Source organism: Ailuropoda melanoleuca, chromosome 2, assembly GCF_002007445.2.
Source record: "Ailuropoda melanoleuca isolate Jingjing chromosome 2, ASM200744v2, whole genome shotgun sequence".
Lineage (NCBI taxonomy): Eukaryota > Metazoa > Chordata > Mammalia > Carnivora > Ursidae > Ailuropoda > Ailuropoda melanoleuca.
Genome location: NC_048219.1, coordinates 74,231,090 through 74,258,219, shown reverse-complemented (window position 1 = coordinate 74,258,219; position 27,130 = coordinate 74,231,090). Strand labels below are relative to the sequence as shown.

Here is a 27,130-nt window from a genome sequence, read left to right as displayed (position 1 = left end):
TTGCAAATTTAACTTTCCCACGTGTGTATGTGGACAATCGCTAAATGGGGGTATTCTTGAGGGATTTAGGGGAGGAAATAGCTTCGAGTGCAGGGGTAGGGCATGGGTTATGGAGCAGAAGAAATTCTAAGTCTCAGTGCGCAGGAGAAAAGCGCTAGTGAATAGAGAGTTCTTGAACCAATATAAATCACAAGTTGTTACTGTTTACACATAGATTTTTCTTTATTTTTCCTTTTGTTCTTCTTCTTCTTCTTCTTTTTTTTTTAAAGAAATAAGGACTTTCAGTCTTATGGTTGGCAGTCAAGCTTCCTTTAGTGGCCATAAATCTCTCCCAAATGCTAAGAACCCGCTCAAATTTGGCAAGCCCAGCTGAGTAAAAAGGTCATCTTCTTGCCTAACGGCAGATTCTGTAGTTTTTACCACACAATTCCCTTTATGGTCATAATTGTCCCTTGCAAAAATATAGTGTTAACAGCAGAACTCATAAAACCGCTGCCTCTGGAATAAACAAGAAAGGGCACATTCTCATTCCAAAACAACTTATGCACCAATAGAGTTTAGCTTCCATTTAAAATAGAAAGCAGCGATTCCACTAACAAGGCAATATCTTTGAGAGACGGCCCGTTTGACCTTTTAACGTGGAGATGGATCTGTTTGCACTTATTTGGATACGTATGTCTTATAGATTGTAGATAACATACGACTCTCACATGTATTTAGAGTTCCTATATGGCAGCAACGCTCTCTTTGGTTCGTCCAGGACTCGGCACACTTTTGAGTGCAAGGAGGAGCTTAATAATACACCGTTTTCAGCATTTTCAGCCCTGAAAAGAAGCAAAAAGAAAAAGAAAGAAAGAAACAGTGCATGGTGAAAAATGGGTATAGCCTCAACCTGAAAGAATTTAAATTGACCTCCACACTTTGAAGTTCCCAAGAATACGGTGTATGGCCAAAGAAAGGATGAACAGTAAGAATCACATAGGCAAAACTATTCCTAAATTGCATGGTTTCAGTGGGTTTTTTCACAGATACAATGGCCAAAGCTGTCTTGTTTTGATGGAGGGAATAGTAATTTTCACATTCTGGGCGATGCAAAAGGAAATAAAAATGTTGAGCGGCAGGTTAACAAGGCAAATAGCTTTCCTTCCTAATGAACCTGATTTGTAGGGAAAAGAATACCCTGTAGATATGCAGTGACGGGGCGAGGGGGGGAGACCATTAGACCACATGAGAAATGTAAGACACTGTCTAGCTTTTGAGTTCTAAACCATGTGGCCAGTTGTACTTTGGTTTTGATAGACAATGGTGTGTAGATGTTGAAAGCTCTTGAGCTGGACAGCCTGGATCCAAACCTACTTCCTCAAGTCTCTGTTCATGTGAGTAAGTTACTTACCTTGGTTCTTCCGTAGTTTTGTCTATAAAATGGGGCTAATGATAGGGCTCACTTTATGGGGTGTATGTTGGAATTAAATGGATCAATGTATGTAATGCCCTTAGAGTAGTGCCTGGTACTGCGTAAACACAAAATGCCAGTTATTGGAAGTAGTTGTAGAAATAGTAATACAAGTTGCCCTAGTCTGCTTGGGCTGCCATAACAATGAACTGCAGATGGGGCGGCTTCAACTACAGAGATGTATTTTCTCAAAGTTCTAGAAGCCACAAATCTAAAATCAAGGTGCCAGCAGGGCCACATGCCTTCCTTGCCTCTTCTGGCTCCTGGTGATTCTTGGTGCTCCTTGGCTTGAGGTGGCATTACTTCAGTCTCTGCCTCTGTCTTTCCCTGGCCTTCTTCTGTGTCTCAGTCTCCTTCTTCTTTACCCTATTTCAGATCCACCTGCCATTCAAGATAATCTCTTCTTGAAATCTTTCACATTACATCTGCAAAGTCCCTATTTCCAAATAAGTTTACGTTCACAGGTACCCGGGATTAGGACTTCGACGTATCTTTTGTGGGGGGACTCAGTTCAATCCACGGTACACCCCATGCCCCCGTGGTTCAGGTGAGGCTTGTCACACACATTATCCCCACCTTCACCCCCAATAGATATTTTTACACCTGAACTATTTAAAATAGTCCATCTTTCCAATCTCAGTAATAGGTTTAGAATGGGTCAGTAATTTTAATATGGCCAGTGAAGTCTCTCCTGGAGTTTTGGGATTTTTCTGATATAGTGATATACTACTGATCTTACATAAGGGGGAGTTGGTTGAGGTCATTATGCCCAACCATTCCTGAGGAAGCATTTACTTTCCAATGTGATGAAAGCAGCTTGCAGAAAGAAGCACAGCTTCGACAGTAGGAAGCTGGGAGGGAGAGTGGGAGGGATGGAGGGGATGAGAAAAAGAAAGAGAATACTTTATTTTCTTGGTTTAAACAGAATCTATCTGTTCCTCACTTATACCACTTATTACTTTATTCCATCGTATTATAGACATTGCCTGCCTGTTTCTCTCCTTTATTAAGTGAAGGATTGAAGACTCCTTGAAGGTCAAGTCTGTATGTGATTGATCTTTGTAACCTCTCACCGTTTCCATCCCATTCCACTGGGAACTCAGTAGACATTTATTGAATGAATGGGAACGGGCGGGATTAAGGAAACTAATGTTTTAAAATCTCTTATTATTTTCTACACATTGTGCTAGGTACTTTCCATAAATTATGTCATTTAATCCTTGTAGCATCTTTGTAAGGCAAGCATTATCATCTCTCTTTAGAGATAATTGAGCCACAACTCAGAAAGTTTCTGTGGATTTCTAAACACCATAAAGTCTTAGGTGGTGGAATTGAGATTTGGACCCAAAACTACCTACTTTTAAAACTTGGCCTTCAATTGTACCTGGCCCCCAAGTCTGATGTTCTAATTGAATTTCTAAGAAGGAGGAACATTTTGGTCAGGATTTATGACAATAAATGATAGAGATGGGATGCTTGCATTGAACTTCAAAGTATCTAGAAAAGTATTAGGAAGATGCTTAAAATATATAAATGAGCTCATGTAAAGTCCCAGTTCAATACTCTCCAGTAATTTCTCCTTATTCTTGGAATAAAATCTAAATTTCTGACCCTGTCTTAAGAAGCCCTTCATGAACTTTTGCCTTCTAGTCTAGCCTTATGTATATATATTTTTAATTTATTTTTAATTTATTTAAATTTACTAAAGTTTGGTAATTAACATACAGTGCAATATAGTGGGTTCTGGAATAGAATTCAGTGATTCATCATTCACATTCGACACCCTGTGATCATCACAATAAGTGCCCCCCTAATAGCCTTTATCTCCAGACATTCTAAAGCTTCCTTTCTGTTCCCTGAACACACTCAACTCACTTCTGCCCATTCACACTAGCATTCTCTTTCTCTGATGCACTCCCCGATCTCATGACTGGTACTTTTCTGTCATTTGGATCTTGGAGAAGTTACACATCAAAAGCGGCTTATTCACTTCCATCATTTAAAACTATTTGAATTTTAAATTTTTTTTAATAATTTTAAATTTTTTTAATAATTTTTATTTTGTTATATTAGTCACCATACAGTACATCCCCAGTTTTTAATGCAATGTTCCATGATTCATTATTTGCATATAACACCCAGTGCACCATGCAATATGTGCCCTCCTTAATACCCATCGCCAGCCTATCCCAATCCCCCACCCCCCTCCCCTCTGAAGCCCTCAGTGCTTTAATTTTAAATTTTAAACTTCATACTATTTGACGTTTTCTTGTTAGTTTGTTTACTTGAATGTGTTTGTCTTCTATTTTCCCGCCCCACTTCAATGGAATGTAAAATATCCTAAAAGCTAGACCAATGTCTGTCTTGTTGTTGGTTGAATCTCCCCTTCCCAGATCTTTGGCACTCATACACCTTCAGTAGGTATCTTTTGAATTAATGAATGAATGAAATTATAGTAGCTTGAAGTGGCTGTGGATTGGCAGTGCCCATGGTAATTGAACTTAAGATCAGATGTAACAGAATAAATATTTGAAAGTATCTGGCTAGAGTACAAGGTGCATTAAGGATAGCAGGATGTAAAGCAGGGCATTTTGATATGACCATTTTGATGCTACAGTTTTTTTGATGCATTTGTATCAAAATGGTTCTGGCAAAATAGATGGGACAGTGACGGAAACACCACATGGCAAGTATTCACAGGCTTTTCTTCCCTTGTGCCTGCAAAGGAAGAGCTTGCATTTTGTCTGTTCCCTTTCTTGCATCTGTGTTGAGCAGATAATAGGAGTTACCTCCATTGGAGAGATATCTCTAATATCTCTGTTTCCGATAGAGAAGAATTGGAGGGAAGGAAAGATGTGATTGATTTACATAGGCAAGGTGATAGAGTAAGTCCTGCAAGGAAAGCATTTATCAGGAAGGCTAAGAGTCAGGGAAAGAGGCCTGATGTTCAGAGAGAAACAAAGAGATGGAAGGAATAGCAGCTGTCTGGTGAAGAGGATTTTTGAAGCGCTCGATGGGTAAATAGGACTGATTAGGACATTCGGAGCACTTTGTGTGATGTGCTTTTCCTATTTTATCACCTCTTCAAGGTAAAGAATTGTAGGATTTTTTTCAAGGCTACCGGGGTTGGATTTGTGCTTGTTCTAGATGTGAGAAGGTCCAGATGAGCCTCTAAAGTAAAAGTTTTGAAACACAGATTCATCTGGGTTCCACATGTTTTGTTTGATAAGTAAGTAAGTCATGCTACAATGCAGATCTCTGATGCTGACTTCATTCTTAACCCCATTCCTGCCACTCAGCGAGCATCACTTCTCTATAGCAAGAAAACAACCAATTCTGGGTTCGCATCTTAAGAGTTTAGTGCCTGATGCTTTTTCATCATGGTAAAAAACATTGAACAAAATCAAATGCAATGTATATATGCCATTGATGATTAAGGGAAATAGTAGAAATATCATGGAGAATTTTTTGTGCGATCTGTTGCTGAGATAAGTAATTGTGCTAGGACCCAACTCTCTGCCATGTTTCCCCATACTGCCACATTTTTCAGATAAATATTCTCAATGAAATAGCATTAGCCAAATTAGGGGGTTTATCAAAAGCAATTTCCCATAGATATAAAGAGGAAAAAAAATTCCATTATTAAGCTATTTGGTCTATCTATTCCCATTTGCAAATGATGTTTCTAAGTGAGAAATCAAAGACCAAGAGTCAGGCCATACAAGGTATATGTTAATATGGAGATAATAAGGAAACATTTAGCTTATGTTGATTCACGGTCTTCCCTGAGAAAAACAAGAGTGGTGACGGGACTCCTGATTCTGTGTGATTTGTCTGCTGGACAGGTCTCTCAAACCAATTCATTCTTCAGCCCGTTTCTTGCCTCACACATCCCTGACCTTCGTGCTGTTTCGTTCTCTACCTTGGGTTGATGACGGAGTGGTAGAGCTTATAGATGGAATGAGGCTGAAGGAGGAGGTCAAAATATGTGTTTTCCAGAATCGAAATAGGTGAAAGTTTGGTTAGTCCCTTGTTTATTTCAAAATACCTGCATCACAAACACTCAGCAAAACGGACTTGGTGGAACGTCTTTGGTACTAATAATCAGCTGCATCAAAGTAGACGCCCTAGATGGCACATTTCCAGGGGAAGAGCTGGGTAGGGTTCCTAACGGACCGAGATTAGGTTTAAAAGGCACATTTGTGTTACATTCTGGGAGGGTTGGAGTGAAAAACATGTGCATTTGGCCTTGATTCTATAAGAAATAGGAAACCAGATAATTGTCCTTTTAATCCAAGTGTGATAGAAATAAAGTGGCATTTTTATTGTACTCCAGAAGACTAAAGCCCAAAGTTAGTTTCTTGGGAATTCAAAATCTTACTTGGAAAAATAAAAATCAATTAAAAAAAAAAGAATGTTCATTATCAAATAAAGTTGGGAAATGCTGAGCTAAACACAGCTAAGCATATTTCCAAGCCGCAGGGCCTCCAGGGCCATCAGAGACTGTTAATATTCTACATAAATGTCCCAAAGGGGGATAGTAGATAGTGTTTCCTCAATGTGGGGAGCTTGTGTTCTGATCTACAGAATGCAAATGATTTCAAGGACAAACAGAACTGCAAAGCAGAGGAAATAGTAAAAGGATTATCCAAATAACCCAGAGGGAAAATAATAATGTCCTGCCTTAGAAGTAACAAAATGAGATTGGAAAGGAAGTTCTCAATGCTGTGGTATATAAGAAGTATCCAAAAACACGGGTGTAAAATTGACATCCTTGAGATCCTTACTATCCCTCGTACAGGTACATGTCTCTACATACTTAATTTTTTATTAACCTATATTTCTATCAATTGAACATTTCTCTCTTCAATTAAATGTGACCCGTGCCAAACTCTTTATACTTTGCTCTACCTCCTCTCTTCCTATATAATCTGTTCATCTACTGCCTCCATCTCTCAAGCTCCAACACATCAGATTCTTCGACTCCTCCTTCTCACCCCCTGAAAACTCACAAAAAAACCTGTCACTTGTCACCTCCTAATTATGGCTAATCTTTGCCTACCTCTTTGTCTCCTCGGACTTGCCATCAAATTCTCTTTCCAAAATTATTTTCTTAAAAACAAGCTTAATGGTGTCACCTTCACTCTTGGGCTTGAAGTACTGTAGTTCCCTGTTCCCTAAAGGATAGAGTCATCCTTCTAAGGGAAGGCTTACGTGACCTGGCCCAGACTCCACGTCTGCCATTTCTTCCTCAGCTGAGCCGAGGCTGTTCCCTGATACAACACAGCAGGCATTAGGTCCCTGTGTCCTGTATATATGTTGTGTCCTCTTCTCTATTTGACGAAAGCGCACTCATTCTTTAAAATTGTTTTCTCTCTCTCTTAATCAGTTATGGAGATATTAAATATTTTGTCCGGTCACTCTCCCTCACGTACTACAACACTGCTACCATAGAGATAAAGAAAAACAATATAGCCTACCTTTGTTAGCGCTACCAAAGTCAGTTTTCTCTTCATGAGTGAGTAAGCATTTTCTCCTAATCTTTTGGTGAATATGTTGGTCTGGAAGCTTCCCAAGACTTTCTAAATGTTGAAATAAATTATTCCCATTGGTTCCCCTTTGTCCTCTGTTCTTCAAAATATAAATACCACTTAGTTAAATTTAATTCCATTTTTGGCTCATTTTTCCCTTCTAAAAACAACTTAAAACTACTTATTTCATTACTAATATTTATCACATATTTACTAATTTTCAACTCAATAGCAGCAAACCAATTCCAAGGTCACTTTCCAAGTCTTTTTTAAAAACAAGATGGCAAAATGCCAACAGTTTGGTGCAGTGTCCAATTCTAATGAAACATTAAACATTTTAGCCAGCAATTCCAGTGTCCTCTGACTGCTTTAGAAACATTTGGTTGGATGCCATCTGTTCTTGGTGATTTATTTATGTTTTGTTTGTCAATTTTTTCTAAAGTATCCTCTCTACTTATTTATTTATTGATTGATCAATTTCTCTGGCCTATCCACTATGAAAGTCACTAAGAATGTATTAAACAGCTACCTGGTGCCCAGCATAGTGCTGGGTAATGTAGGAAATAGAAAACATTTGAGGTTATGCATCTGTCCTCCAGGAGTTTGTTTTTAGTCGGGGTAAAAAAGCTAAAACAAAAATATGTAGACCATGTGACTTAAGGACCCAGGTGCTATTAGCCGCAGGTACAAATTACATTAAGCTCCAGATTTCAGTGTCTCCTGAGCTCTTTTCAGCAGCCCTCTCCACTTCCTGGCCAAACCCTCCCATTTCCCTGTGGAATTTCTAAGAGGTATTTCTCGTGTGCCCAAGAAAAGTCTACCCAAGTTCTCTTGTGCTAGCATTCTCTTGGACATGTATTGCTTAAAAAAATGTTTTGAGAGAGGTATTTCACCATGGCCATTGCTGTCAGTGGTTTTGAAATTTTTGCTCTCTGCCAGGCATAGCTGGCCCTGCTGACGCTTCTTGTCTGCTCTGCAAGCTGGATCGAAGCTGCCATTTTGGATGATGGAAAGATGGGAAGAATTTTGGTCTTTCTAACTTTGCTCCCTGAGCCCTGAAGTATGGCTGATTGCATACTTAGTCTCTCACTATCTTTTGTCAAAGCTATCCCTCATCTTCTGTCTTGCACCTCTTTTTTAGACATTGGAGTGGCTGGAAAATAGACTCTATCTTCTCTTTCCTCAACTTGAATATCTTCTGCCCCTGGTCACCAGGCACCATTCTTTTCCTTCCTCTTGCAACCAAAAATAAAGTTTCTCATTCATGTAGACTCAGGCAAAACAATGCTGGGAGGTATCACTGATTCTACGTGTCCAATCTTCATTTGGTACTGAATAAATTCACAATGCATCTCAATTAATCCTCACAGCAACCCTACAAGGTGGGCACTGCTATTCATGTTTTACAGCAAAGTGTACTTAAGGTTAGAGAAACTCACTTAAGGGTACACGGCTAGTAAGATTCCATTATTAGAAAACGTTGGCAGCCTATTCCATGAGTGGGAAACTGCAGCGGTTTGATTGCTTTAATTTGCATTCCCTTTTTGTTACATAAAAAAGTAATGTCTTGATTATAGAGAAACCAGCAAAATGAATTTTATTCTGATAGAACTTTAAGCTAGAACATGATAGAACTTAAATTCACGGTGGCTGTTTGGTCCCTCCCTCAGAATCTTTTTTTTTTTTTTTAAACTCTAATGTAACCCTCTAAGCCAAATTTGAAATCAATAAACAATAAGGCCCCTGCTCAAATCAGGCATTATCTGCTTCAGAACTTGTCATGTCTCAGTTTCTGATTGGCAAGTGAATTACAGCCAAGTACTTATTAGATGGTTAGGCTCCCTTCCAGTACAGTCTTCAATTATCTTTGCTATTGTACAGCAAAGAACATTTGCTTGATGAAGTAGGGCTGATTTGCTTATTGTATGTCTCTGCATTCTCGTTAATCTCTCCAATTCTGCAATTTGTATCGGTTTTCCAGTTATTAGTGTGAATTCATGAGACCATGCTTTATTATTAGTGCTGTCTCCTAGCAGTACGTAACCCTTTGGAATATGCAGAAAACATGACAAATCTCCCAGCTTTGAAGTCTTTGCAGGCTGAGTATGAATGGCCCCACTACAACAAGCCGACAGGGAAGAGTGCTAATGTTTTAACTGGTGAAGCTAAGGAGTGGATAGGAATCTATTAACATTCTTAGTCATCTCTTCCTTCTTCTCATCCCTGTGGCTTAAATATAGTTTAAAAAATGTATTTTCATATGTGTGTGATTGTCACTTCTCTAGTAGTATACATATTTCATGATGATGCTAGACCAAACCTCAATTTACTGTAGGACTTTAATTGGGGAGCCCCTTGAGCCTCCTAACAAAGATTTTCCTTTTGGGGGACCCACATGAACTCTCTAGCTTATAATTAAATATTGATTAAGAAACAGTCTTATTATATCTCTTCAGAAAATCCCAAATAGTCAAATGGTCATGTTCCTGGACTTGGGGGATCCCTGTCTTTTCCTTCCATTGGACTTCCCTAAGCATCATCACACAGCCCCTGACTGAGGGCAGATACAGGTAGCGATCTTGATATCCCTTGAACATGACTTCAAGGAGAAAGGTAATGCTTATTAAGACATTTCAAACATTTTTTAATCAACTTCTTCTTTTCAATAGTGAATTACTTCCATAGGACAGTAGAACTCTTGCTTCAAAGACTTGCAAAACATAAAATTTGGCATGGGATATGGGGATTCACACACAGCATATAATGTTGGAGCATGTAAGAAATATTGAAAGACTAGATTACTGGAAATACTGTTTTGGACAGAATTGTAAGGTTTGGCTAAAGAGTGGATTTTTAGAAAGGACATAATGGAGAAAATAAATCATTCTTTGGAGGAAAACCAAAATACCCGTGTTTCCATACGTGGAAAATGCCTTCATGTTTAATCTCTCTAAAAACTGTAGCCCCATTCTTTTGAGGTCAATATCCTGAAATTAGGGAAATGTATACTCTTTAATTTTTGTACGTTATATCTTTTGCATTTTGTTACCCGAGCATTTATGATCTTGTGTCTTTTTGGTGTTGACTATTAGTGACCATTTCTCCATCTCTATGCATGTCTCTCCATATTCAAGTATTGTGCAAAGATGCCCTGAGAGGTAAAGTGTATGAATAATGATGTTTTATGACTGCAATTATTCCTCGGTTGATTATTCATTACTCATTGTGTGAACTCTGAGTGAAATGTACATTCTTTTCCTATAGTTAAATGTTACTATCAATTTAGCGTTATAAATTTCTGCCGGATGTAAAGTAATCACGCCTCATTTCCAATATTGAATTGTCTTTGAGTGAGTGATCATATGTCTTTACCAAGCCTTTTCTATTAATTACTAATATTTTCAATCTTGCATAGTACCATAAATCTTATCCATTAAATGAGAAATCACAGTTAATTCTGAATCATTAAATGAAAACTAATGACTAAATCTAACTCAATTCATGATAGTATCTTTCTAAATTTCATGTTTGCCCTAATCTTCATGAAACCGGATGCATTTATAAGCTTGCTTCGAATTTGTGTTTTAGCCTTTATCCTCGTTTACTGTTTCCCAAATAGTTCTATATTTGCACCTTGAGTTCTTCCAAAAGGTTTTAAAGTAGCTTTCTGCTGGCTTCACTATCACTTGAATGTCTTTCTCAAATTACTTTTTCAAATCTCTATTCTTAGGAAAATCTCTATAGCTTGATTTTTTTTCCAAAATATTTTGAATAGATTTTTCAATTATTTCCAATACTAAAACATGTTCACATGTTTGGCTACAAACATTAAACAATGATTATATAAGGCATTCACTGCAAACACAGAGAATAGTTTTAGTTACATATGACCTTTTCTTCATTTTTTTTCTACTATACGTACATAATGCTCTGATGAATAGTTTTATACATAATTTTTGTACATATTTCCGCTTGTTTCCTTGAGATAATTGTTTAGAAGTTGTATCTTCAGGAAAATATTCTTTTTAGGTAAATTTTAATCTTTGCCTAAATTTGGTATTTGAATTATTTGTATATATATGAAATTAAGTGCTTGCATATATCATTGAGCACTGATGTTTCTTCAATTACAAATTGCCTGTTTGCTAGCTTCCTTTGTCCATATGTCTTGAACTTTTCATCTTCTTACTAACTTGTAAGGGATATTAATAAATTTGTGGGATCAATCCCTTGTCACATATTTTTATGCACACATTTCATTTGCTCAGCTCTATTTATCCCTTTTTAAATATAATTCCTTCCTTTTCTTCTAAACTAAGAATTTATTTAGCACTGTCAAGTTAATATTTGCCCATTGTTACTTTTAGCTTTTTTCACTTTCCCCTGTTTACCACTTTAATAAATTTGTAATTTGCTCTGTTTCTCACAAAACTGACCTATTGAACCCACACTCTTGCTTTCACCATTGGCCACAGGTTTAGTACGCAATTAGAGCTGCCTCTAGGAAGTTTGATTAATTTTACATTCTTGCTTATAAAGTTCATTCTCCTCTTCTGTCACTAGCAGCTTTACTCCTCTGACTCCAACTGGTCCCCAGCACAAATCAGAGGTGCCACATTATTTTTATTTTATTTTACTTACTTATTCAAGAGAGAGTACTAGCAGGGGGAGAGGGAGAAGCAGACTTCTTGCTGAGCAGAGAGCCTGACATGGCACTCCATCCCAGGACCCCAGGATCATGACCTGAGCTGAAGGCAAATGCTTAACCGACTGAGCCACCCAGGCGCCCCAACGTGCCACATTATGATAGGCAGAATGATGGCCCACCAAAGATGCCCTTGCCTTCAGCTCTGGAACACATGAATATGTTATAGACTACATAGCAAAAATAACTTGGAAGATGGAATTAAGGTCATGGACCTTAAGATAGGAAGACTACCTTGGATTATCTGCATGGACACAACATAATCATATGGGTCCTTAAAAATGAAAGAGGAAGGCAGATGAGTCAGAAAAATGTAATGTTAGAATAGGCAGGAGACATTCGAGGCATGAGAGATATTTGACCCTCTTTTGCTCAGATTGCCAATGAAAGAAGAAAGCCTTGCAACAAAGAATGATTGGCCTTTAGAAGTTGGAAATTGTCCTCAGCTGACAGCCAGCAAGGAAACGGGGACCTCAGTCTGACAAGCACAAGGAACTGAATTCTGCTAAGAACCTGAATGAGCAAAGAAATGGATTTTCCCCCACAGACAGAAAGGCACATGACACAGCTTGCTAAACTTTGTTAGCCCCGTGAGATCATGCTAGACTTCCGGTCTACGAGACTGTATTATAATAAATCTGTGTTGTTTAAGCTGCTAAGTTTGTGGTAATTTGTTATAGGAGTAATAGGAAACCAAGAACTGAGGCTTTCTGGACTTCGGTATTGGGCATTTCTGTTTCAAATTCTGACTCAGTTCCTTAATAGCTGAATAATTATAGAGCTTTATTCACTACCTATCTCCTGGGACTGTTGGGAACCAGAAAGCAGTTATAATAATGATAGTAATAATAATAATTACAATAAAAATACTAATAATATTTTAACAATATAATAATATAGATACATAGATATGTTTTTAAAATAATGACTGTGGGTAACACTTACTGAATGTTTACCATGTGTCAGATCCTAAATACGGATTACTTCTTTTAATGCTTATAATAAATTTCTGTTAGATGGTATTGTTATGATCCCCCATGCCTATTTTTGTCTTACACCTGAAGGATAGAGTTAAAAAAAAAAAAAAAAGGAGAAGAACAGAGAAGCTAACTTGCCTAAGCTCATACATATAGTTGAAGAATGTTGGAGCCAATGCACTGAACCTAGACCGTGTCACCCAGAGCCCGCGCCGTTGATCACCTTGCTACTATTGTTGTTGCCATTTTAATATTAACCATTATGCCACAGCTGCTCAATTATTATTGTTTTTATTATGACTATATTATTGTTACCGACCCAATACCAAAAAAAGTCCACAGATGATATAAAGGTAATAGTGGGAAGACTTACATATGGTATTTTGACTTTGAACAAAGATTTCCTTTGAGCCTACTGTATGGTTTCATCATGTGGCCAATTCAGCTAACCAGAGCCTGCCTTTACACCTAGTCTAGGAGTTGGCAATATATCCTGGAGTCAGGTGACCTGCCTTTAAGTACCAACAGTTTTTAAATCGATCTGTGAATTTTGAAGTGTTTCTTTAACTTCCACGTTCCAGTTGCATAACTGATCTCCCAAGTAACATATACACCTTTTAAAATCACGAATTAAATCAGATAGATGGGCATCATAACTATGAAGTTATGAGATAGATCATTCAAATATGAGGCTTTATATCAGCAGAACATTTTTTTTAGAATTTATTTTGGAAAAGGGCAGAAAAGTGAATTGTTGGATTTTTCACTTATATCCAGAGGGTTTATAATGTTTTGTTCATCCACATAGTTGCTTTTATAACGTTTCCTCTGGTTTTCACAGTATTTAACCATGGGACTTACGGCTGACAAAGCAGAAGCGTATGAGAAGTGAGACAGTGAGAAGCAGTGACCAGCTGTTTAATATGATGATACCACAAAAATGAATAAATCTATTTTCCTGTGGGAGACGGAAATACCTCGCTCTACAGCAGCACTGCGTGCAGTGAGGAGATGCTCTGAGTAGCGTGGATGTGATGACAGAAACAGGGCTGGAAGTCATTAATGAATTCTCAGGCAGCTAAGAACCCTGCCCCACTAAGCAAATGTTGCATCCAGTTAGCCTTGACCGTCCCACAGATGGTGCTTGTGTTTCACTTACCCAAAGGGCAGCAATCACGCTTTCCCCCCAGTCTGAATAAAAAGGGTAATTGGGAGGCCTTGGGGGGTCGGCAGGGGTAGCTTATTCCAGTCAAATCTGGAACCTATAAGCCTAGCCGGAGGATACAACTTTAATCACCTCTGGGCCCCTCCTCACTTTGCTCAGTACTCTTCTGGCTTTTCAATTAGTGTTTCATTTCTTTGGCAACTATTTACTCTGCTCATGGTTTATATCTATAGCACGCATTTATTTTCAGTCATCGGTCAGGGTAACTCAGCAAGAACTCCACGCGAGAGGTTTCAACGTCGTCCTAATAAGCGTCCTGCTTTACCTTGCCAGCACACTGCCCACCCAGAAATCAGTGGGGTGTCTCTTAAAGGCAGGTCTGATTGTGACCCTCCTTGCCTGCCCTGAAGCCAAAATTAAACTCAGAATCAGAGCCTCTCAGTATCAGTTGCTTTACCGCAAGGGAAAATTCCACATTCCTTAATACCTCTCCAAATGTATTTATGTCTGCTGCTTCTCTCCCTTGTTCATTTCTCCAGTCCCATGTTTTGCTGCAAACTACCCCTGCTTTAACTGTCTGCATGGCTCCATGAGCAGCAGTCTCAAGTCTCTGCAATCTGGTAAAAACTTGCCAGCGTGTCACATAATTGCTTTTCTTATATGCTAAAGATGTATTACTTTTCCTTAGTAAACAGAATGCTAATCCTTATACATTCGTGTGTGTGTGTGTGTGTGTGTGTGTGTGTGTGTGTGTGTAAATGCTCATGGTAGTTTCATATGCATTATACGGTTTATTCCTCATAATGCCACCTTTAAGTAAATAGTACAGTTTTTATTATCCGTGTTTCTTAGATGACACAACGGGCTCCATGTGCTTCCTATTTAGCCTGAGTCACCAGACAGTGGGTGACAGACTACATATATCTGGTTCACTATGTAGAGTCTAGTTTCTTTTCAGTTCTGGGTTATTTTTGAGATGCCTCTGGTTCAAAATGAAGAATAATTCCGACTAAATCAACTCCATGAGAACAAAGCCCATGTAGGTTTCCTTCACCATGGGGCCTGGCAGAGGGAATGTGCTTCATAATTATTTGTTAAATGAATGAATGAGCCTCTCCTGGGCTTTCGAGCCTTCTGTATTTGCGAATGGCACACAGAGAAGAGACGTGATCTTCTCAGGTACTTAACATGCAAGAGGGACTTAGGACATCGACATGTGAAGAGAGAGACTCCAAAATGAATCTTGGTTCTATTTATTAGTTGTGTGCTTTTGGACCATTATTTGAATTCTAAATCTCAATTATATCATCTGGAATTTTCATCATCTGGCTAAAACATAAAGACAACATAACTTGCTTCACAGGGTTTTTGTGGGAGGTAAATGACATACGTATAAAAAGCATGTACCACAGGGTCTAACATTTAGTAGATGTTAGATAAATATTAGTAGTTCTCTTCCCGCTGTGAGGGAGAAGTGTTAATTCATAGCCATTTAGGTCAGCAAGAGATCCAATCATTTAACATTTTCTTTCTAAATAGTCATTACATATTTATAATTCCAGGCTGCTTGATTTATATGTGTTCCTGTTAGCTGCTTCTAAGCAGTTTCCAGCTTTTGCATACCCCTAGAGTTTATCTCATTCTGCTATATAGGTTGGAAATAAATTTTGAAATTATACCAATATAACTCAACAATCTTTCAAGCTGGTGGATTTAGTTGTGAGTCTTAGCTAAGGAAAATAACAACCATAGTAAAATGTTTTGTAAATCCATACCTGATTGGAGAGAGGATATTAGAAGTTAAGCTCTTGATTTTAATATATCTGGGCATTAAGCTACCTTTTGTATTTTGCTCGGTACACTAATCCACATAGAAAGCACTACAGAAATTTTGATTTTAGGAAGCCCCCCTAAATGATTCTTTTAACCATGTGAGTGCTGAAATGTGCAGTTTTGCAATCCATTCCAAGTACTCAAGGATTCAGGAAAGAGTATTTGTTTAGCTTTTAAATAAAAATTATTCTAGACCTGAGTAATGCTTAGGGGGTTAAGAAAGGATAATGATATGTTTTTTGATTCTTTTATGCTGCCATATTAATTTAGTTCAATTTGTTCCTTTCCTTCAAATGCCTTTTAAAAATATAAGTTGAAAAAATATGTTTTTAGCCATTTCTACAGCTGATTATGCTGCCTGTGAGGTTTGGACGACTTCTTTCCCTGGTGCAAATCTGTGTGGATTTCTGAAGCAACTCAGTTTACGTCAACAATTTCTGTACAGTCTTTGCCGTGGGTCTGCTTTGTTAGCTGTGTGCTTTTACCTGGTAGAAGTCTCAGTTTCCCCCTTGGTCAAAAGTGGCAATTAATATCCATCTAACCTGTGCTGTATGGATGAAATAATATATGTAGATCTCTGTGCATATGGGGCAGAAGCGCTATAAATATGAATCCCTTTTCCACCTTTCTCTGCTAAGTATTCTTTAACCATCTCTATGCTGCCGACAGTTTTCTATCTAGTAATGATACCACTTTGCGTGTATGCACTACTTTTCAACTGTGCCAAGCACTCTCCTGTACTAGCTTTCCATCCTCGTAACAAGCCTGGCAGGTGGATAACACAGTGATTACCGCTTCCGTTTGGGAGATAAAACAAATTGTCCAATTGTAAACTTCTTAGGTGTGAAGGACTATGTCTTTTGCTCTTTTCTTTGTTCCTTAGGCTGAGCTTAGCACTGAACTTGGCGTCTGTTCGGGGCTATGTAAACACTTGCTGTACAGAGCTGATTGATGGGAAGGGCAGTAGCTTGTGCAAGGTTGCACAGACAGAGGTGATGGCAAGACCAGGACAATCTTTCAGATTTTTCCATTAGACAAGTGGTGAACAACTTTTAATTTTTTCCCCCAAAAGGGTCAATTCAGGGAAAATAAAAATGTTTATGTGCCACAATTTTCCAATTAAAATGAAAATAGCTTTATTGAGTCTCAAGGAAAAATATATTCCTTCTACTTAGATTACTTCCTTCTGCAGTAGAAAAGTGCCAATGAGAAATATTAGCGCTCCGTTTTCACCACTAAAATGTTAATATCTGGGCATATTTGAGAAGGAGCCACCCAGAGGCAGCTTTCCAATCTTTTATCCCTCATATTTGCAGAGCACTTTAGAGTTCACAAAGTGCTTTCATAGGCATTATCTAATTACATTCTTGAAACAATCCCAGGAAGGGGTATTATTACTAACCACACCCTAAAGTTGAGAGGGGGAAATGACTTGCCTAAGGTCATACAGCAAATGCATACCGAACAAAGCTAGATGCATTGCCTCCCAGACCATGTATACTGAGCACTACTCCCTTCCTCTGTTTTAGGTACTGGGGATAGATATAAGATAGATCCCCCCCCACCCAAAACAAAAAACAATGTGAGCATTTCTCTTTCTTATTCCCTCAGTCTCTGGTCATGTGGTGTCTTTTTGTTTTTGTTTTGTTTTTTAAAAACAGCTGAGTACAAGAGCCCAGGAATGAACCACTCCAACAAAACAAAACAAAACAAAATGAAACAAAAACATATTACTGTATTTCCTTCCCTGGAGGGCTTCTGCCCCGAAAGTCTCTGCTTTGTATGGGTAAGAATTGTGCTGTGCTACAAGGGGAAGCTCCGTGGCCTTCAGGCTGATCTGAATGACGTAGCTGGGTGACCAATGCTACCGAAGAGAGATTTGTTCTGGTTTATAGAATGCCGGTGATTCGGCACAGTTTTGACTTGAGAATCTAGAAACTAATTTTGTGGCAGGATGCAAATATAGTAAGGCTAGAAAATTTTCACTAAATATGCATGACCTTTCTTTCCCACATCGATCCGTTCCATTTTTTCATATCCACCTCATTTACTTTTGTTGACTTCCAACCGGAGATTGCAATAAAACAAATTTATTTAACCAGGTTGCCCACTGTGAACAAGTGACCAGGGGACCCACCCCCAGTCCCCCCGCCACCACCACCGCCGCCATTTCTCTTCGGGGAGTTCTCCAAACCTCTTTGGAGAGTGGAGGAAATCTATGGAAATATGCGAGGCAGGTGCATATTTGCATAGGGTGCCAAAGCTGGGAAGTATGAAGAAGGAGTGGGAATGGCACAGGGGGCATGGCTTTCTGCTGACGTGACTGTCTCCCTGTATCCAGTCTCAGCCCACTGGTCTCCTTCTTTATCTCCCCTCCGTGGCTTCTCATTTGTCGTAGCTACATGAGGTAAGAATTAATTTTGAAGTTCTTTTTTTAATGATACTTTTCTTTTTTTGCTACTACATCTGCTCCCTCCCTCATTTGCATTTCACAGTTTATCTGTTGTAAGTGACATCATTTTCCAAATTCCTTTGAAGAGGACAGCGTTGTCTACCCTGTGGTAACCGATAATATCTCTTGCAGGGAGAAAGAATACTTGTGGAAAGTTGGCCTCAGATAACTCGCTCCTCTTGAAATCCAGAGCCTCTTTATATTTGATTTTCTGCTTTCCGACCTGATAGAAATGGTCATTGACTTGTTTTAGACATGGTTGTGTTTGCTAGCAGATTGATGAAGTCCACATTTAGCGGACTTGCTAGGTTTTTCTGTTTGTTCTTTGAGTAATGCTGCTGAAAGTGAAATTAGACCCTCTGTCGCAAGTGCTGTTTCAGTGGATAAGTGGATAGATTTAGACCATTGTAGAGAGGTCACCTTAGACTTGGGTATATATAATTTTTCTTCTCATATTTTCTTACATCTGCATGTCTAAAATATCACTTTACTTTTTATCAAAAAACATAAATGCAAAGATAAATCAACTAGTAGTTCATTGAACTGGAAATCTTCACAATATGCAATTTACACGTTTTGTCACTTTTGTGATGTTTCTCATTTTCCATATTTCCAACATGCTAATGACTATATAAACAACATTTAGCCCCATGTATTTTTATTTAATAAGAATCAAAAGCCCCCAAACCTAGGCCTATATCCAGAATTTCCCCAGAAGATAATTCGTATAATTCATAAGAAAAGCTTGTACTTTCTTTTCGCCATGTGGTAACTCAATTTATTGTCAAAGGTAAGATTCAGGGGCGCCTGGATGGCTCAGCGGTTAAGCGTCTGCCTTTGGCTCAGGGAGGGATCCCGGCATTCTGGGATCAAGCCCCACATCAGGCTTCTCTGCTGAGAGCCTGCTTCTCCCTCTCCTACTCCCCCTGCTTGTGTTCCCTCTCTTGCTGGCTGTCTCTCTGTGTCAAATAAATAAAATCTTTTTAAAAAAAAAGGTAAGATTCAGCCCAATATTGTTCACATTTTGCAGATATTTATGAATCACCTAACTGCTCATGGCACAATGCTCAGCCCTTTAATACTAAGATGTGATATTGAAGTATTGCAATAGTGTCTTACCTAATCTCATCGCGCTTTGCCTCTCTATGCACCCATCCATCTTCTACACCATCCATTCCTTTATGAAGCCATTTCTGATTCCTCCTCAGAATTTTCTCAACCTGTCTTTAAGGCACAACACTTACTCTTGTTCCAGGGCATGTGATATATGCCATCATTAGATAACCTATTCATTACAGATGATGCAGATAATTAGTTACTGATAATTAGTGGTAGATACAGATAATGAGTGGCATCCCACTCATTTTTAAAATAAACTATTGAGTATAGCATGCATACAAAGAAATGCATAAATCACAATATATTTCTCAATAACTTTTCACAAAGGGAACATATTCATATAACCCTTTTCCAGAGCTGTAAGTAGGATATTACCAGTTCCCAAATAGTGGCCTTTGTGTTCCCTCCCTGTCATAGCTTTTCTCCCAAAGGTGACACCACCCCATCTCTCATCACCACAGAGGAGTTTTAGTTTTGTGTATCTGGACTTTTTTTGCTCAATATTATGTATGTGGGTGCATGAATTATTAGTGGTACATTTAGTAGCACTGCTATTGAATATCCCATTTTATGGGCATACTACAATTTATTTATTCATTCTACTGTTGCTGAAAATTTGTTTTTGTTTGCTTGTCTTGTTTACTAGCCTGGGGCTATGAGTATGCTCCTCCATACATTTTAACATATAGCTTCCAGTAAGAACACATATACGTACATTTCTGTTCATTTGTTAATGCTCTTCTTGGGCTTTAGAATTGCCACCAAGGAATCAAAAATTGCATTTTAATTTTTTAAAAAATTCAGGAATGTGTTTTGCAAACATTTGAGTTTTGAAAGCAAGTAAAGGAAACTTCTTAAGTTGGTCTACTTCCCCATTCCAAACATTGGGGCTTTTAAGTCTGTTTCAAGTTGTTTCCCAGAAGTAAGCAGGCTAATTAGTAGAGTGTATTGGTTTAAAGAAAACCTGTTCTCAATTTAAAATAAAGAAACAAAATATTCTGAAGCATCAAACAAAAAGGAGAAATTACAAAAATACCAAAGGTAATACAAACTCCTAGAGAGAAAATTTCACGTGAATTCCTAGAAACTTTTATAATAACAACTCATACCAACACTTAGTAAACTGAAACCGGGTCTTATCAATGAACCCAGAAAAGACTGAAGTGATTTCTAAGATATAAAATATAAAATCAGCATTGGAAACATTTAATGTAGAATGGTAGAACTGTCTCAAGAAAATCAGATAATGAAATAGAAGGCATACTGGAATAATTTTAAAAGTGTATTTAAATAATCTCAAGGAAAGATGGAGAATGAGAATATACTATGTGAGTGGTAGGAGTCAACAGAGAAGAACACAGAATAAAGAGAGATGACTATACATAAGCAAGAATAATAAAAATAAATGGTAAAAAAGAAAAAAATTCTAGAACTAAAGTTACTAAATTCCCAAGATTGAGACTTGAGAGAAATCCAAAAGGCCTATTATGTTCCAAGTAAAATGTATAAAGGTAAACTACTACGAAAAGACATTAACAATTTTTAACTTAAATTTTCAATATCAATATATAATAAAACAACCTATCAAACAAATACTGGTTAAATAACTTATCCAAATACCTTTTCCTGAATAAAGCACTAGCAGGTGTGATCCAGCATCTTAAGAGGTGGAATTCCACACTTTGAACTCAGCAACGTCTTTCGTCTTTTTGAATTTTCCTAGCACGGAGTTCACTTAGTACATGTTTCTATTTTATCTAAATTGATCTTTCTTTAGTCTTGTAAAAATATATATTGTGCAGGTTATATCTCAATACGTCCCAAGACATCTCAAAAAGACTCCTGGGATCAATGATGAACATGCAAGGGTTAAGTAACACTGGTATCTCAAAGCACAGGTACAATTCTGTACCAATAATGGACTATGCACTAAACACGATTGTTGTTTTTAAGAAGAAATATTTGGATTTAATTAAATGACATCATAAAGATAGGAAAAAGACTAATAAAAATAAATTAGAATACAGAACACCAAAAGGAAAGCTAGGACAAGAAAAATCTTAACTGTATAACTGCTGGAACAAAACAGGACACAAAGGAAAAAAAGGGAAGTGAAAATTAATGGACTCTACCTTCAAGATAAAAGTACATAAGTGTCAGAAGGTAAGAGAAGCTATAAAATTGGTCACATTTTCTTTTTTCAAAGATATGTATGGAAAAAGACTGTTCTTGTATTTCAAAACTTGTGATACATTATAAAATGATTTATTATGTTATTAAGCAATAGTAAAATGAGAGCATAAAATAGAATTACAGAAGATGACATCTAAATAACAATTAGAAGAATAGATTTAAGTGGTTTAAAACCTCTATAAAAAGAGGAAGAAACTTAAATGGAATTGATAAATATATAAGATGTATATAAATACATGTTTAAAGAAATCTACATATATATACACCTATGGGGACCACTGGGGGCCCCACACTGTTGTATATGAGTCAGTATGGATCTGGATCCACCTTCATGTGGACTCAGGAGTTCCAAGCACAGGCCTGGGTCAACCAGAGACTCATCTCCCTCCCTCTGCCCTTTCTTGCCAGGACATGACTGACCCTCTCCATGGAGGTGCCAGCCTAAGCACGACTGTATTTGGGGACTGCTATTTGTAAGGGATCATTGGAGGAAGGATTTTTGCTGGAGGAGATAAGACAACATGAAACCTTTAGCAACGGTGACTCACAAAGCAACAGCACAAAATTTTCACGAACAATTGAAACCCGTCATCACCTTGTTCAAAATGTTTGAGTTTTTATGACTGCGCAAGCAAAATTAATGAACAGAGTTTGGATGGGATCCTTAAAGATTGGAGAAATAAATTTATTGGTGGTACAGCTTCCAGTGAAACATACAGTAGGAACATGCAGAGAGCAGGTTATCCATGAGCAGCTCCCCTGCATGCCCTGTGTGCGGGATCTTGTCTTCTTTCCCTTCAGCTTCATCTCTGTTGCTAACACTCCCACTCATGCTTTAGAATAAATGCCTTTTCTTTAGACCAAATTGGAAATCCTTTGTTCTTCCCAGTCATAAATACTGCCCAGGGTTATGCCAAGGTTACTAAAGAACACGGTACAGACTTCTTTGACAAGGATGGGATGATGATAGACAGCAGGGTGATTTATAGGTTTATAACACACTTCACATGAGCCAGTGTATGCAGCTATGGAAGATGGAGCTAGTTGTTGAAGCTTGTCAGGAAGAAGTGAACATATTAAGAAGACAAATCACTCAGAGAGAAAATGTATAGAACAAAAGATCATAGCAGGTGATGACACTAAGTAGACAGAAGCCATCTGAAAATTTGGAACCCGTGCTGGGTCCTCCGATGGGATAAGTAGGTGTGTAGCTGAAGGTAGAAGCACACTGGGAGATACAGATGCCTCTGATCCTCCTCTCTCTCTCTCTCTCTTTCTCTCTCTCTCTTTTGGTTGCACCCATACAGTCAAGAAAGTACTTTGAGTCATTCTCCCATAGAAAGTTGTATCCTTATGCCTGGACCTCAAATCATGGGCTCTTTGAACTCTGCTTCCACCAAAGCCAGACTGAAGTATCCTGGAAGTAGGGAAGACCTTCTTCCTTCCCAGAGAGTAGCTGGAGACAGAGTTGAGACATCATATAACAGTGATTATGAAAATCTGATTGACCCCCATAGACTCTGTAATAGGGAATACTCAGATTCAAAGAATTGACAGCCCATGATACAACCCCATGGGGGCTCCAGGAACACTCAGACCTCCTAGATTTCACTAAAGAAAAGAAACTTTCCATTTAGCACTGTTTTACTTGATTACTTGTTGAGAAAACAAAAATTGAGGATTTAATCTGCGGGCGAGGCTCCTTACTCAGATCCCTGGACTCCGAAGAGGAGAATCCTTATGCACAGAACTTGTGGGAGCCTAGCATTTGTGGGTCCTCACCCTTTGACCCCGTGTGCAGGTTTCAACAGAGGATCATTGAGAATATCAAATTGTCGGGGCGCCTGGGTGGCTTAGTTGGTTGTGCATACAACTCTTGATTTCAGTTCGGGTCATGATCTCAGGGTCCTGGGATTGAGCCCTGTCTCCAGCTTCCTACTCAGCAGGGAGTCTTCTTGTCTCTCTCCGCCTCTGTGTCCCCCCCCTCAAAAAAAAGGAAAAATTAAAATAGATAAAATTTTAGAAAAAGATATCAAAATGTCCTAATTCTGGTACTATTCATGGATATACTGATATAATTAGGCAAAGTAAAATTTATGAACATAATTCCTGTTCTTTAAAATAAATTAGAAATTAAATACCAAGCACAAGTAGTCTATGAATGTTGTATAATTCATCTATAAATGAAAACCTTACCCTTTGCACTATCATGTCTTGAAATTTATGTTTTTCAAAAGAAAGTGAGTTTAACAACAGCCTCTAGGGGATCTTCTTTCTATGATGAGCCAAATTCATCTTTGCCAGAAAAATTTCTTTAATAAGAAACCTGATTGGAACAAATCAGATTTGCCTTCTCTTGTCTTATCAGATGTGACTTGGAGAGTTTGAAAGAGAGGGCTTTGTTTTAACTTCTTTCTACCCTAAAATGTACTGGCACTTAAAATGGCTGCTTTTAAAAATATACAAATGCCAATTACCAATAAGCAATCATGCAAATAAGTATGCATAAAATAAATAAATTAATTTTCTTTTGAAGGATTATAGTCACTGCTATCTTGCACTAGCCACATTTATGGTTTCTGTTCTGCAGTTCTAAAGGAAGGACATACAACAGTAGATAACAGAAAGATATTAGGTACCAGATCCAAACTATATGATGGACAGATTCCAGACACAATGGATTTAGTTCAGTTTATATGTGAGGGATACAATTCATTTAGGCCATCTGACAAATCCTAGTGTTAATTTGATTTGTGGAGGAAAAATATTTAATAAAATGTTCGGGAATTTTTTTTAAAGATTTATTTGTTTATTATTGTAGAGAGAGGGAGCATGTGGAGAGCATAGGAGGGGCAGAGGGATAGGGAGAGAGAGAATCTCAAGTAAACTCCCCTGCTGAGCACAGAGTCCAACTCAGGGCTCCATCTCAGGACCCTGAGCTGAAATCAAGAGTCAGATGCTTAAGCAACTGAGCCACCCAGGTGCCCCAGTTGGGAATCTTGATAAATGGAAGATTCATTTTAAATCTGGGGGGGGGGGGTTGGGAGAACACCCTTATAAGCTACAGGTTAAAATAAGTACTGAGAATCTATATATATATTTTTAAAGATTTTATTTATTTATTTGACAGAGAGAGAGACAGCCAGCTAGATAGGGAATAGAGGCATGGGTAGTGGGAGAGAAAGAAGCAGGCTTCCAGCGGAGCAGGGAGCCCGATGCGGGGCTTGATCCTATGACCCTGGGATCATGACCTGAGCCGAAGGCAGACACTTAACTACTGAGCCACCCAGGCACCCTATATTTTGTTTTAATAATCTTTTTTCTTTTTTTAAAATGTAGAGATTGTATCAATGTTTCTCAGACTGGAGAAAAATAAAATACCTTTTTTGATCTGGTTGTAACTTTTCTAAATTCAGGGAATATTAAACTAAACTCAGAGCTTTCTACTTTGAGTTCATAAAATTGAAAGTCAAAAAGGATGAAATAAACCAAATATTCCATTTAAAATCATAGAAAAGTAAGGATAAAAGTGAAAAGAAGCAAATTTGCAATGTCTGTTTTCAGGATAATAGCCAAACTGGACAAGTTTGCCTGTAAATATTGATCAAAGTGCCTGGCTTATTGCCTTTGCACCACTGTTTAAGTATAGATGAGATAAAGTTGAAAACAGTGTTGGTACTAATTCTTATTTAGATTTCTAGATTATATATTGGAGCTTTAAATCGAGGATTTTAGTGGCACAACAGGCAAAATGTACAACATGAGCCAAAGGTACTGATTATGGTATAATGCTCAGTATGTTTACTCTTCCTAATATTGTAGATAGGTCTGCAGGGGAGACTGATGATGTTCATAGTTGCTATGAGTGGAAATTGCCAGCATAAGATTTATACCCACAAGTTTGCATACATTTCATATTGTTATATTTACTTTATGAATTTATCTTGAATACAACAGAGAAACCACCGCGAGATAAAATAGAATCTTCTGAAAGCGGTGTTTTCCTTTGTAGCAATTGAAGAAATTCTAGGCATAGTCATGGAAATGAATACAATATTATAAAAAACACGACAGCAAGAAATCCATTTTATGCATCAAGTTCTTGAATACCTTTTTGAATGTTTGTCCTGCTCGGTCTCAAAACCCTCAGTGCATAATTTAAGGTTTGGAAGGAACATCTCCTATCATCATTTGGTTTTAACATCTACCCTGAGTATTTCCTTGATAACAAATGTATTTGACACTATCACAGATGAAATTTTTTGTTTGGTTGCATATTAACCTGCCATTTCCCTGGTGCTTTGTTTTAATATATTGAAACTAGTGGTTTTATATACAATTCATGCCAATCTACGTAAACCATGCTGAACTACAAGCCAAAAATACAAGCTCTAAAATTTAATAAAATGTTTTTCAAGTAATGATATATATGCTTTTAGTCATCACCTAGGAATTAAGTTTGAGAGGCCATTTGTCATAGCCATTTTGAAACCCCACATAGTGAAATTACCTTTAGTGTATTTCTGTTTTATTATGTTTTTATAGTCAGAGTATACCAGATTAATCCATTTTCTTAGATCTGTTACTTAGACAATATTTTGCACTCTGTCCTCTACCATACATACATTAAGCTCACCGCTAACCCATTGGAATTTGTTTAAAAATACATTTCATTCACCATGTAATCAGTACTAGATTTAACCTTGGCTCCTTTCTTTTCCCACATTTTCTCATGAAAATAGACCAAGTTGCATTTGGAGACACAAACCATTTTTTAAGAGGATAAATATAGTCCCCATAAATGTAGTAAAATGCAATGAACTTCTAGGAAAAGAAAGTAGGAGAAGTGCTGTCTTCTGAGAATTAAACTAGTAAAATACAGACAAAAAGAGTGTGGTTAGAGGTTTATTGTTGATATGAAGATGGAGATGCTTGAATATTTGCATAATGAAGTAAGTAATGTGGATACTGGGGGGAAGCTGCTGTTACAGTGGGTAACTAATAGCCCAGACCTCCCGGTACAGGAGCCAGGTATTTTTATTTTTAACAAGTTCCTCATTTAATTTTTTTGTAAACTACAGATGTTTGTATGGAATTTAAGTCTGATACTTATATTTTGCTCATTTGTATGTGTGAGGTTACTTTTCCTGTTTTTTCAGAAAGGGTCTTGGTTTAAGTAACTTGTCTAACTTCGCAGTTTTTTTCTTCTACATGCACGAGTATGTGTGTGCATGTTTAATGTTTAAAAGAAAATTATGTATGGTAGCTTGCTTTGTAGGATTTTATGGCTCTGTCAGCTTTCCCCACTGGATTATTTTCTTCCTTTGCTTCTGTTCTATAGTTATCAAATTTGATCCCACTGTTAGTAGTTACTCCTTAATATGGGTTCCCATTCCAGAAGGGCGTCTAGTGGGTCAGTTTGAGAGTTCATAGGGGACAGACTGCTTCAGCCCCTCAGATAACCTTGCTGTGCCCTCCTTGAGTTCCCTCATGTCCTAGAGTGCGGGGAAACCCTTTCGATTTGGCTATTCTCCAACTGGCCCACAGCATGTTCTAGCGAATATCTGTTGGCTATTTGGTGTTCTCTTGTTTTGGAGTCTGTCAAATATCACATCGCTTCTATTAGACTCCATGCAGTTCCTGAGGCAGTTGGCAGTTTTTCCCCACCTGTCGATGTACTGGAGGATATATGGTGGAGCTAT

At 37.9% G+C, this 27,130-nt stretch overlaps 1 pseudogene; it reads left to right on the top strand.

The window, feature by feature from the left end:
- Positions 1 to 13,516: 13,516 nt before the first annotated feature.
- On the top strand, positions 13,517 to 22,982 carry LOC109490177 (annotated as a pseudogene).
- The last annotated feature ends 4,148 nt before the right edge of the window (positions 22,983 to 27,130 follow it).